We start from the raw sequence: 12624 nt of genomic DNA on the forward strand, positions 1-12624 counted from the left end.
CATAGGATGCCGCCGCCGCCTGGCGCTTGAAAAGATGACGCCTGAAGGCGGCGCCTTGTGCGCTTAGAGCGCGAGGGTGGGGGAAGCGCAATCGGGGAGCGAAAGAATAGACTGTCGCCTCAACCGTCTGTGGCAGTCGGGTCAGGCAGCATTCACTGGAAAGGAACCGGTGAGAGTCGGACCCGTAGGGACATTCCGGCTGTTTGCGGGAGCCTTTGGTGGGAAGAAGCGTTCAGTGGGTTCTTGATCGAAGCAGCTTCGCGCGGTTTCTTTTGGTGCTGGTCTTGTTCGCGAGAAATTAATATTTCCAGCCTGCGGATTTTCATCACCTACGGACCTCAACGTTTGCACCTATTAGAGCCTATATGTTGTAGTGTTGTGGAAGAACGCGTAAGGCCGCGTATCTTTGTTCCGAAAGCTCGTCTGCACTTTTCGATATGTTGAAATTGACATGTTAATAGCACGGTCTAAATTCGATGCCTTGTGGTCTTTGTTGCTGCACTTAATGTGCACGAGTTAGCATACCAAAGCTTGTCTTGCAAGCGAATTAAGAGACTGTGGGCGCATTGCGTATGCATGGAGCACCGCCGTGTGTGCATGCAGTGTCCGCAGCATACTGTACAGGTTGTCCCAAATAATTTTATCTAGAGTTTAAAAATATTCATATGCCACGTCCCACGAAACACGCAAGCAGCTATTTGACGTCTAAAAGATGTCTTGAACGGCTAATTCAAAAGTCTAGTAGCTGTCTTGATCAAGACATTTTGTGGCCATGGACGTCTAGAAGTACTTCAGTAAGCCCTGCTAACGTTATGCTAAAAGTTGGCTAATGGACAGCTTGACAAGAACAACTGAAGACATTTATTAGACATTCCCTCAAATTTTTGCGGCAGCTGTTACAGTAACACGACGTTTGCGCTCAGTTACAATTTATTTTAAACGAGGCATGGCCATCAGAAAAAAAAGTTTATATTGTCGGATAGAGTGATGCACAGGTAGTTTCTCCAGATGTGAACCATGGGAATAGTGTAGTACAGCCTCATTGGTCAATTATAGTGCTTTTTAATTAGACCTATCAATTGAATGCCGCCTGTCAGAATTATTTTGGAAATAAAACAATATCTGTATTGTATGCTGATATCATGCCAATGTTTGCCCATTGACCTAAACAAGAACATCTCTGCATGAAACACGTCATTATTGACAAAACTCCGTCCTGCTGGGTCTCCACCAAATTGAAATAGCTTCTAGCAGGGAAACATTTTGTCAGTGATGCTGCAGTTCAGGTAAAAATTACATGGTTTCAGCTACAGGGGGCACAATAGCCTGACATCAGTACGCGAAACAGAACACTGCGGCAAATAATTGTTAAGAAATTAAGGATAGTACAACATCTGGAAGAATACTGTGAACCACTCCAACTAGCAATACAAATATATTTTTTCTGATGCCCATGCTTCATTTAAAAGTAAATTGTAGCTTACTTTGTGGGTGCGTCTTGTAAGATAATGCCACATGCTTGCACAGCATCACGCAGAAATAATGGCAAGTTCTTCGGCATACCATCCATTAGTGAATTCCTTGTACGTTGCATGTTACCAGAACTGAAAGATAAATCATAATATGCTGTTATTTTTTTAGTAAACTGTACGATGAGCTTATATTTTTCATGCATAAAAGATGATTGGAAGTAAAAATGCAGCAAGACATCTACTTTACACCATGTCACATACTCATACTTTACTACCTAATAAATTAGGAAAGATGCAGAAAGTGTAATTAACAAGAGTGACAAATAGCAGCAAAGGTGATCATGGATAAATCTTGAAGATGATTGCCGCCGCTGCCAGAGCAGGCCAGCCTTCGTAGTAGAGCACTTGCTGCCCACAAAAGCTTGCTATCACATTCTTTCATTCTACAGGCGCTATCGGACTTGAACATGGGGCAGCGGCTTTTCCATTTTGTCAGGGCTTTCCTCATGGATAGAAGGACATGTCTCAAGTTTGGGGAGATAAAGTCGGAAGTCTTTAAATTGGGTTGCTGTGGTACTCCGCAGGGATCCGTACTCTCGCCTATGTTATTCAATCTGGCGATGTCGAAGTTGGCTAATACACTGGACACTGTCCAGGATATTGGCTATTCTATCTACGCGGATGACATTACTATATGGAGTGTCGGTGGTAGTGATGGAGAGCTTGAGGCTAGGCTGCAGAAGGTGGTAACGCTTGCGGAGGAGTATCTGGGTCTCGTGGGGCTCAAGTGCTCCACTAAAAAGTCGAAGTTGATCTTAAAATCTAAGAAGCTAGGTCGTAGGCCGAAGGGTTGGATACCGGAAGTTGAGCCTTGCATTAGAATTTATACTAGGGGAGGGTCGGTGATACCGAAAGTTGAAGCAATCAGGGTCCTGGGTTTTGTACTTGAAGCGAACGGGTCGAACATTAGAACCATTCAGCGTATTACCAAGAAGACGGAGGAGGCGATAAGACTTATAAGAAGGATTTCTAATAGGCATAGGGGTTTAGGAGAAGAAGGTGCGATGCGCTTAGTTCACGCATTTATTATATGTCATTTCTCGTATGTGGCAGCTATGCTAAATTGGAATAGGGGGGAGAAAAATAAAGTGGAAGCATTAATCAGAAAAGCCGTCAAGGCTGCGCTTGGTCTGCCTATGACTACGTCAAACGATATGTTGTTACGACTCGGTTTGCATAATACTTTAGATGAAATTGCCGAGGCTCAGCGTACTGCACAGAGGGAGCGGTTGCTAGGTACACCAGCGGTAGGTATATTTTAGAGTCAATTGAAGAATCGGTGGCTGTGTCGCACGATAGGGCGCCGCTACACGAGTTGAACGTGAACCTTAGGGCAAATATCATGGTTCGTCCGTTTCCGCGGAATGTGCACCCCGTGCACAATGTAGGGAGGCGGGTCGCGAGAGCTAGGGCTTTGTTGCGAGAGGCAAAGGATCAGGAGGAGGAGTCTGCTTTTGTTGACGCCGCATGGATTAATGATAACAATGCTTATTCGGTGGTGGTGGTAGATGGCAAAGGGAGCGTTAGAAATGCTGCTTCCATTTATACCAAAGATCCGGGGGTTGCCGAACAGGTGGCTATTGCTCTAGCACTAATTGATTCAAGAAGAGTTTTGGTGTTTAGTGACTCACGATCTGCGATTAAAGCCTTCTCGAGAGGACTTGTTGCGGAACCGGCTAACAGACTGCTGCAAGGTAGGGATATCACTTCGCATACCGTTACTTGGTTCCCGGCGCACATGGGGACAGTGGAGGGAGCCCCGCGTAACCTCAACGAGGTGGCGCACAGGGAGGCACGAGGATTAGTGTGCCGTGTACTCCCTGAAGGGGCTGGATCTCCCGCTCCTGAGTACAGGGACCAGCTGTTAACCTACAACGAAATCACCAAGCACTATTACCTAGGGCGCAGGGCATTCCCCCTGCCACATTCTAAATTAAATAGGCCACAGGCGGTTACATTAAGGCTTCTGCAGACACGTACGTACCCTAACCCGGTCATCATGAACAAAATTAATCCGGACTGCGGGGTTTCACTCTATTGTAGTAAGTGTGGGGGTTTGCTCGGTTTAGAACACATGCTTTGGCGCTGCTTGGCGTTGGCCGGTGATGGTTCTCGAGGTGAACAGTGGTGGCAGCGGATGCTGCCCAGTGAAGTGCTGGCGGACCAATTCAGGGCTGTCCAGAGGGCCCGTGTGACGGCAGAGGGGCTAGGCCTCTCTGTCCCGACGTGGGAGCGGCCCGCATCAGTCCCAGACTGATCCCTCAGGACCTAAATAAAGTTATTCATACCATACCATACAGGCCACGCTTGACGGTTCTTGTAGACATAGGCAAGCAATACCTGCACAGAAGAAAAAAAGCGAGGGAGCAAATGGGAATGTTGAAATTGGAACTTCAACTAGCAAGTTGTGCTAAGTAAGAAGTTTGGCCCACATTAAAAATAAATTTAAGCACCCGCCCTTTCTCTTAAATTACGAGTATCTTAAGGTATGTATGTGATGATGTTTAAAATGACTAGTATATTTCCTAAACGAGAAGAAAGGGGGTTAACCGAGGGGCCCAATTTTTATTAGTCATATCATAAGAAGCCAACAAACACTGACACCAAGGACAACATAGAGAAAATTACTTGTGCATAATAAATGAAATAAAGAAACGATAAATTATTGCAAATATAAAGTGGATGAAAAAACAACTGAAGGCATCAATGTCTCGAATCCGGCAACATTGATGCTTTCAGGTAGCACGTGTGGGTTTATTGACCAGTTGCCTTCACACCAAAAGATCACGTTCTCATGACGCCTTCGGCAAAAAGAACGTTCCACATCCGCCGCCAAGGTCTGTGAGTGGTGGCGCTGGCTAACACTTACAGGGTTCTACTAGGACACATAAACACCCAACAAAGTGGATGGGGAAGCGGCGCTGCGGTAGCTCAATTGGTGGAGCATCGCACGCGAAATACGAAGGTTGTGGGTTCGGTTCCCACCTGCGGCAAGTTGTTTTTTCATCCACTTTATATTTGCATTAATTTATCGTTTCTTTATTGCCAGGGGAGTACAAGATCGGCTGTCCGCTATCGCAGACAGCCAATTTTTTATCGAACACCCCCTGGCACGTACGCTTCGGCCTCTGCGGACCCAACCCACGGGCCGCCCTGCTTCCAGCTTTGATCCCCCCGCTACCGCTTGGGTGCCTCGGAGATCCTGCGCCGCCTGCTTTATATAACCTCAGGTGCTCTCCTGAGATCTCCGTTGGCCGGTTACATGTGCCCTCCTGAAGCAGTGCTTGTAAAAAATCCGAAATATCGTCGCGACGAAAAAAGCGACCCGCGGCTTGTATAACACCAGTCAGAACATTTTTCCTTCAGACACAGCGATCACCAAGCGGTGTCCGCGCCCGCTGCCTCGCCGCGCGGGCAGCCAGCGGCGGAGTGTATAAACCAACTCGACCGTACTCCGCGATGCCGGCATGTCTAGGGGACAAGCGAATACAACGCGCTCTAAGAAACCTCCTCCGTAGTGCCTAGGCTGAGTCATATATTCAAGGAGCAAAAGCCCCCAGATTCTCTCTCTCGCGACCGCTCTTACTCGCGCATGCGCAGAAACGTCGAGCTCCGTTAAAAGTGCCACGCTCCGCTGTACCTCCTCGCAATTCTAAAAACGCAACCCGGCATTGCGCTATCTTCTGGATCGGCCCAAGTATGGGGAGTGCTTGACTCCCGCTTCACATCCGCCGCGGGTCGGCCCGGCATTGCAATATCTTCGGGATCGGCCCACGTATGGGCAGTGCGTAACGCGTGCTTCACCTCGCTGCGGGTCGTGCCGGCACCATTTACGGGATCGGCCCACGTATGGGGAGTGCCTAACGCCTGCTTCACATCCGCCGAGGGTCAACCCGGCATTGCGCAGCCTTCGGGATCACCCGAAGTATGGGGAGTTCTTAACACCTGCTTCACCTCCGCCGCGGGTCGCGCCGGAATTGCACTATCTCGGCATCGGCCCATATATGGGGAGTGCTTAACGCCTGATTCACATTCGCCGCGGGTTAACCACGCATTGTATTAACTTCGGTATCGGCCCAAGTATCGGGAGTGCTTGACGTCTGCTTCACATCCGCCGCGGGTCGGCCCGGCATTGCAATAACTTCGGTATCGGCCCACGTATGAGGAATGCGTTACGCCTGCTTCACCTCCGCTGCGGGTCGTGCCCGCAAAATTTTCGGGAATCGGCCACTTATGGGGAGTGCTTAACGCCTGCTTCACCTACGCTGCGGGTCGCGCCGGTATTGCAATATTTTCGGGAATCGCCCACTTATGGGGAGTGCCTAACGCCTGCTTCACCTACGCCGCGGATCGCGCCTGGATTGCACTATCTCGGGATCGGCACACGTATCATCATCATCATCAGCCTGGTTACGCCCACTGCAGGGCAAAGACCTCTCCCATACTTCTCCAACAACCCCGGTCGTGTACTAATTGTGGCCATGCCGTGCCTGCAAACTTCTTAATCTCATCCACCCACCTAACTTTCTGCCGCCCCCTGCTACGCTTCCCTTCCCTTGGGATCCAGTCCGTAACCCTTAATGACCATCGGTCCATGTCCTGCCCATGCCCATTTCTTTTTCTTGATTTCAACTAAGATATCATTAACTCGCGTTTGTTCCCTTACCCAATCTGCTCTTTTCTTATCCCTTAACGTTACACCTATCATTCTTCTTTCCATAGCTCGTTGCGTCGTCCTCAATTTGAGTAGAACCCTTTTCGTAAGCCTCCAGGTTTCTGCCCCGTAGGTGAGTACTGGTAAGACACAGCTGTTATATACTTTTCTCTTGAGGGATAATGGCAACCTGCTGTTCATGATCTGAGAATGCCTGCCAAACGCACCCCAGCCCATTCTTCTGATTATTTCCGTCTCATGATCCGGATCCGCCGTCACTACCTGCCCTAAGTAGATGTATTCCCTTACGACTTCCAGTGCCTCGCTGCCTATTGTAAATTGCTGTTCTCTTCCGAGACTGTTAAGCATTACTTTAGTTTTCTGCAGATTAATTTTTAGACCCACTCTTCTGCTTTGCCTCTCCAGGTCAGTGAGCATGCATTGCAATTGGTCCCCTAAGTTACTAAGCAAGGCAATATCACCAGCGAATCGCAAGTTACTAAGGTATTCTCCATTGACTTTTATCCCCAATTCTTCCCAATCCAGGTCTCTGGATACCTCCTGTAAAAACGCTGTGAATAGCATCGGAGATATTGTATCTCCCTGCCTGACGCCTTTCTTTATTTGGATTTTGTTGCTTGCTTTATGGAGGACTACGGTGGCTGTGGAGCCGCTATATATATCTTTCAGTATATTTACATACGGCTCGTCTACACCCTGATTCCGTAATGCCTCCATGACTGCTGAGGTTTCGACAGAATCAAACGCTTTCTCGTAATAAATGAAAGCTATATATAAGGGTTGGTTATATTCCGCACATTTCTCTATCACCTGATTGATAGTGTGAATATGATCTATTGTTGAGCAGCCTTTACGGAATCCTGCCTGGTCCTTTGCTTGACAGAAGTTTAGGGTGTTCCTGATTCTATTTGCGATTACCTTAGTAAATAGTTTGTAGGCAACGGACAGTAAGCTGATCGGTCTATAATTTTTCAAGTCTTTGGCGTCCCCTTTCTTATGGATTAGGATTATGTTAGCGTTCTTCCAAGATTCCGGTACGCTCGAGGTCATGAGGCATTGCGTATACAGGGTGGCCAGTTTCTCTAGAACAATCTGTCCACCATCCTTCAACAGATCTGCTGTTACCTGATCCTCCCCAGCTGCCTTCCCCCTTTGCATATCTCCCAAGGCTTTCTTTACTTCTTCCGGCGTTACCTTTGGGATTTCGAATTCCTCTAGACTATTTTCTCTTCCATTATCGTCGTGGGTGCCACTGGTACTGTATAAATCTCTATAGTACTCCTCAGCCACTTGAACTATCTCATCCATATTAGTAATGATATTGCCGGCTTTGTCTCTTAACGCATACATCTGATTCTTGCCAATTCCTAGTTTCTTCTTCACTGTTTTTAGACTTCCTCCGTTCCTGAGAGCATGTTCAATTCTATCCATATTGTACTTCCTTATGTCAGCTGTCTTACGCTGGTTGATTAACTTCGAAAGTTCTGCCAGTTCTCTTCTAGCTGCAGGGTTAGATGCTTTCATACATTGCCGTTTCTTGATCAGATCTTTAGTCTCCTGCGATAGTTTGCTGGTATCCTGCCTAACGGAGTTACCACCGACTTCCATTGCACACTCCTTAATGATGCCCTCAAGATTGTCGTTCATTGCTTCAACACTAAGGTCCTCTTCCTGAGTTAAAGCCGAATACCTGTTCTGTAGCTTGATCTGGAATTCCTCTATATTCCCTCTTACCGCTAACTCATTAATCGGCTTCTTATGTACCAGTTTCTTCCGTTCCCTCAGGTCTAGGCTAATTCGAGTTCTTACCATCCTGTGGTCATTGCAGCGCACCTTGCCGAGCACGTCCACATCTTGTATGATGCCAGGGTTAGCGCAGAGTATGAAGTCTATTTCATTTCTAGTCTCGCCGTTCGGGCTCCTCCACGTCCACTTTCGGCTATCCCGCTTGCGGAAGAAGGTATTCAGTATCCTCATATTATTCTGTTCCGCAAACTCTACTAATAACTCCCCCCTGCTATTCCTAGTGCATATGCCATATTCCCCCACTGCCTTGTCTCCAGCCTGCTTCTTGCCTACCTTGGCATTAAAGTCGCCCATTAGTATAACGTATGGGGGGTGGTTAACGCCTGTTTCACCTCCGCAGTCGGTCGCTCCGGGGTTGCACCATCTCTGGATCGGTCCATGTAGGGGGAGTGCTTAACACCTGCGTCACATCCTCAGCGGGCTGGCCCGGCATTGCGCTACCTTCGGAATCGGCCCACGTATGTGGAGTTATTAACGCCTGCTTCACCTCCGCAGCGGGACCCGCCGGTATTGTACTACCTTCGGAATCGGCCCACGTATGGGGAGTGCTTAACGCCTGCTTTACCTCCGCCGCGGGTCGGCCCGGCATTGCAATATCTTCGGGATCGGCCCATGTATAGGGATTTCTTAACGCCGGCTTCACCTCCGCCGCGGGTCGCGCCGGTATTGCACTACCTCGGCATCGGCCCACTTACGGGGTGTGCTTAACGCCTCATTCACCTCCGCCGCAGCTCTGGCTGTTACTATCTTCGGAATCGGCCCACGTATGGGGGGTGCATAACGCCTGCTTCACCTCCGCAGCCGGTCGCGCCTGAGTTGCACTATCTTGGGGTCGATCCATGTATAGGGAATGCTTAATGGCTACGTCTCATCCCCCGTGGGTCGGCCTGGCATTGCACAACTTCGGCATCGGCCAAAATATGGGGAGTACGCCTGCTTAACAGTCGCCGCAGGTCAACCCGGCATTGCACTATCTTCGGGATCGGCCCAAGTATGGGGAGTGCTTGACTCCCGCTTCATATCCGCCGCGGGTCGGCCCGGCATTATATCTCGGCATCGGCCCACGTATGGGGATTGCCTAATGTCTGCTTCACATCCGCGGCCGGTTGGCCCGGCATTGCGCTATTTTCGGGATCGGCTCACGCATAGGGAGTGCTTAAGGCCTGTTTCTCATCCGTCGCGGATAGCTCTGGCATTGAACTGTCTTCGGCATCGGCCCTCGTATGGGAATGCTTAACGCCTGCTTACCTATGTAGTCAGTCTTACCGGGCTTGTACTATATCGGGATCTGCCCATGTATGGGGAATGCTTAACGCCTGCATCACCTCCGCAGCGGGTAGGGCCGTTATTTCAATATCTTCGGGAATCGCCCACGTATATGGGGAGTGCTTAACGCCTGCTTCACCTACGCCGCGGGTCGCGCCGGGATTGCACTATCTCGGTATTGGCCCATGTATGGGGCTTGCTTAACGCCTGTTTCACCTCCGCTGCCGGTCGCGCCGGGATTGCACCATCTCGGTATCGGCCCGCGTATGGGGAGTGTTTGACGCCTGCTTCACATAGGCCGCGGGTCGACCCGGAATTGCGCTACCTTAGGGATCGGCCCACGTATGGGGAGTACTTAACGACTGCTTCACCTCCGCAGTGGGTAGGGCCGGTATTGCAATATCTTCGGGAATCGCCCACTTATGGGGAGTGCTTAACGCCTGCTTCACCTACGCCGCGGATCGCGCCGGGATTGCACTATCTCCGTATCGGCACACTTATGGGGGGTGGTTAACGCCTGTTTCACCTCCGCAGCCGGTCGCTCCGGGGTTGCCCCTTCTCTGGATCGGTCCATGTATGAACAGTGCTTAACACCTGCATCACATCCTCAGAGGGCTGGCCCGGCATAGCACTATCTTCGCGATCGGCCCACGTATGGGGAGTTCTTAACGCCTGCTTCACCTCCGCCGCGGGTCACGCCGGTATTGCACTATCTTGTCATCGGCCCATGTATGCGGAGTGCTTCACGCCTGCTTCACTTATGACGCGGGTCGACCCGGCATTGCACTACCTTCGGGATCGGCCCACGTATGTGGAGTATTTAGCTTTAACGCCTGCTTCACCTCTGCAGCGGGACCCGCCGGCATTGTACTATCTTCGGGAACGGCCCACGAGTGGGGAGTGCTTTACGCCTGATTCACATGAGCCGCGGGTCGCACCGGTATTGCACTATCTCGGTATCGGCCCACATATAGGGAGTGCTTAACGCCTGCTTCACATCCTCCCCGGGCCGGCCCGGCATAGCACTAACTTCGCGATCGGCCCACGTATGGGGGGTGCATAACGCCTGCTTCACCTCCCCAGCCGGTCGCGCCTGGATTGCACTATCTTGGGGTCGATCCATGTATGGAGTGCTTAACGCCTGCTTCTCATCCCCCGCGCTACCGCGGGGGATGAGACGTAGGCGTTAAACACTCCCCATACATACATACATACATACATACATACAGGCACGTGCTCGGCAAGGTGCGCTGCAGTGACCACAGGATGGTAAGAACTCGAATTAGCCTAGACCTGAGGAGGAAACGGAAGAAACTGGTACATAAGAAGCCGATCAATGAGTTAGCGGTAAGAGGGAAAATAGAGGAATTCCAGATCAAGCTACAGAATAGGTATTCAGCTTTAACTCAGGAAGAGGACCTTAGTGTTGAAGCAATGAACGACAATCTTGTGGGCATCATTAAGGAGTGTGCAATGAAAGTCGGTGGTAACTCCGTTAGGCAGGATACCAGCAAACTATCGCAGGAGACGAAAGATCTGATCAAGAAACGCCAATGTATGAAAGCATCTAACCCTACAGCTAGAATAGAACTGGCAGAACTTTCGAAGTTAATCAACAAGCGTAAGACAGCTGACATAAGGAAGTATAATATGGATAGAATTGAACATGCTCTCAGGAGCGGAGGAAGCCTAAAAACAGTGAAGAAGAAACTAGGAATTGGCAAGAATCAGATGTATGCGTTAAGAGACAAAGCCGGCTATATCATTACTAATATGGATGAGATAGTTCAAGTGGCTGAGGAGTTCTATAGAGATTTATACAGTACCAGTGGCACCCACGACGATAATGGAAGAGAAGATAGTCTAGAGGAATTCGAAATCCCGAAGGTAACGCCGGAAGAAGTAAAGAAAGCCTTAGGAGATATGCAAAGGGGGAAGGCAGCTGGGGAGGATCAGGTAACAGCAGATTTGTTGAAGGATGGTGGACAGATTGTTCAAGAGAAACTGGCCACCCTGTATACGCAATGCCTCATGACCTCGAGCGTACCGGAATCTTGGAAGAACGCTAACATAATCCTAATCCATAAGAAAGGGGACGCCAAAGACTTGAAAAATTATAGACCGATCAGCTTACTGTCCGTTGCCTACAAAGTATTTACTAAGGTAATTGCAAATAGAATCAGGAACACCTTAGACTTCTGTCAACCAAAGGACCAGGCAGGATTCCGTAAAGGCTACTCAACAATAGACCATATTCACACTATCAATCAAGTGATAGAGAAATGTGCAGAATATAACCAACCCTTATATATAGCTTTCATTGATTACGAGAAAGCGTTTGATTCAGTCGAAACCTCAGCAGTCATGGAGGCATTACGGAATCAGGGTGTAGATGAGCCATATGTAAAAATACTGGAAGATATCTATAGCGGCTCCACAGCCACCGTAGTCCTCCATAAAGCAAGCAACAAAATCTCAATAAAGAAAGGCGTCAGGCAGGGAGATACGATATCTCCAATGCTATTCACAGCGTGTTTACAGGAGGTATTCAGAGAGCTGGATTGGGAAGAATCGGGGATAAAAGTTAATGGAGAATACCTTAGTAACTTGCGATTCGCTGATGATATTGCCTTGATTAGTAACTCAGGGGACCAATTGCAATGCATGCTCACTGACCTGGAGAGGCAAAGCAGAAGAGTGGGTCTAAAAATTAATATGCAGAAAACTAAAGTAATGCTTAACAGTCTCGGGAGAGAACAGCAATTTACAATAGGCAGCGAGGCACTAGAAGTCGTAAGGGAATACATCTACTTAGGGCAGGTAGTGACGGCGGATCCGGATCATGAGACGGAAATAATCAGAAGAATAAGAATGGGCTGGAGTGCGTTTGGCAGGCATTCCCAAATCATGAACAGCAGGTTGCCGTTATCCCTCAAGAGAAAAGTATATAACAGCTGTGTCTTACCAGTACTCACCTACGGGGCAGAAACCTGGAGGCTTACGAAAAGGGTTCTACTCAAATTGAGGACGACACAACGAGCTATGGAAAGAAGAATGATAGGTGTAACGTTAAGGGATAAGAAAAGAGCAGATTGGGTGAGGGAACAAACGCGAGTTAATGACATCTTAGTTGAAATCAAGAAAAAGAAATGGGCATGGGCAGGACATGTAATGAGGAGAGAAGATAACCGATGGTCATTAAGGGTTACGGACTGGATCCCAAGGGAAGGGAAGCGTAACAGGGGGCGGCAGAAAGTTAGGTGGGCGGATGAGATTAAGAAGTTTGCAGGGACGGCATGGCCACAATTAGTACATGACCAGGGTTGTTGGAGAAGTATGGGAGAG

This window comes from Dermacentor variabilis, chromosome 7 (assembly GCF_050947875.1).
Source record: "Dermacentor variabilis isolate Ectoservices chromosome 7, ASM5094787v1, whole genome shotgun sequence".
Taxonomy (NCBI): domain Eukaryota; kingdom Metazoa; phylum Arthropoda; class Arachnida; order Ixodida; family Ixodidae; genus Dermacentor; species Dermacentor variabilis.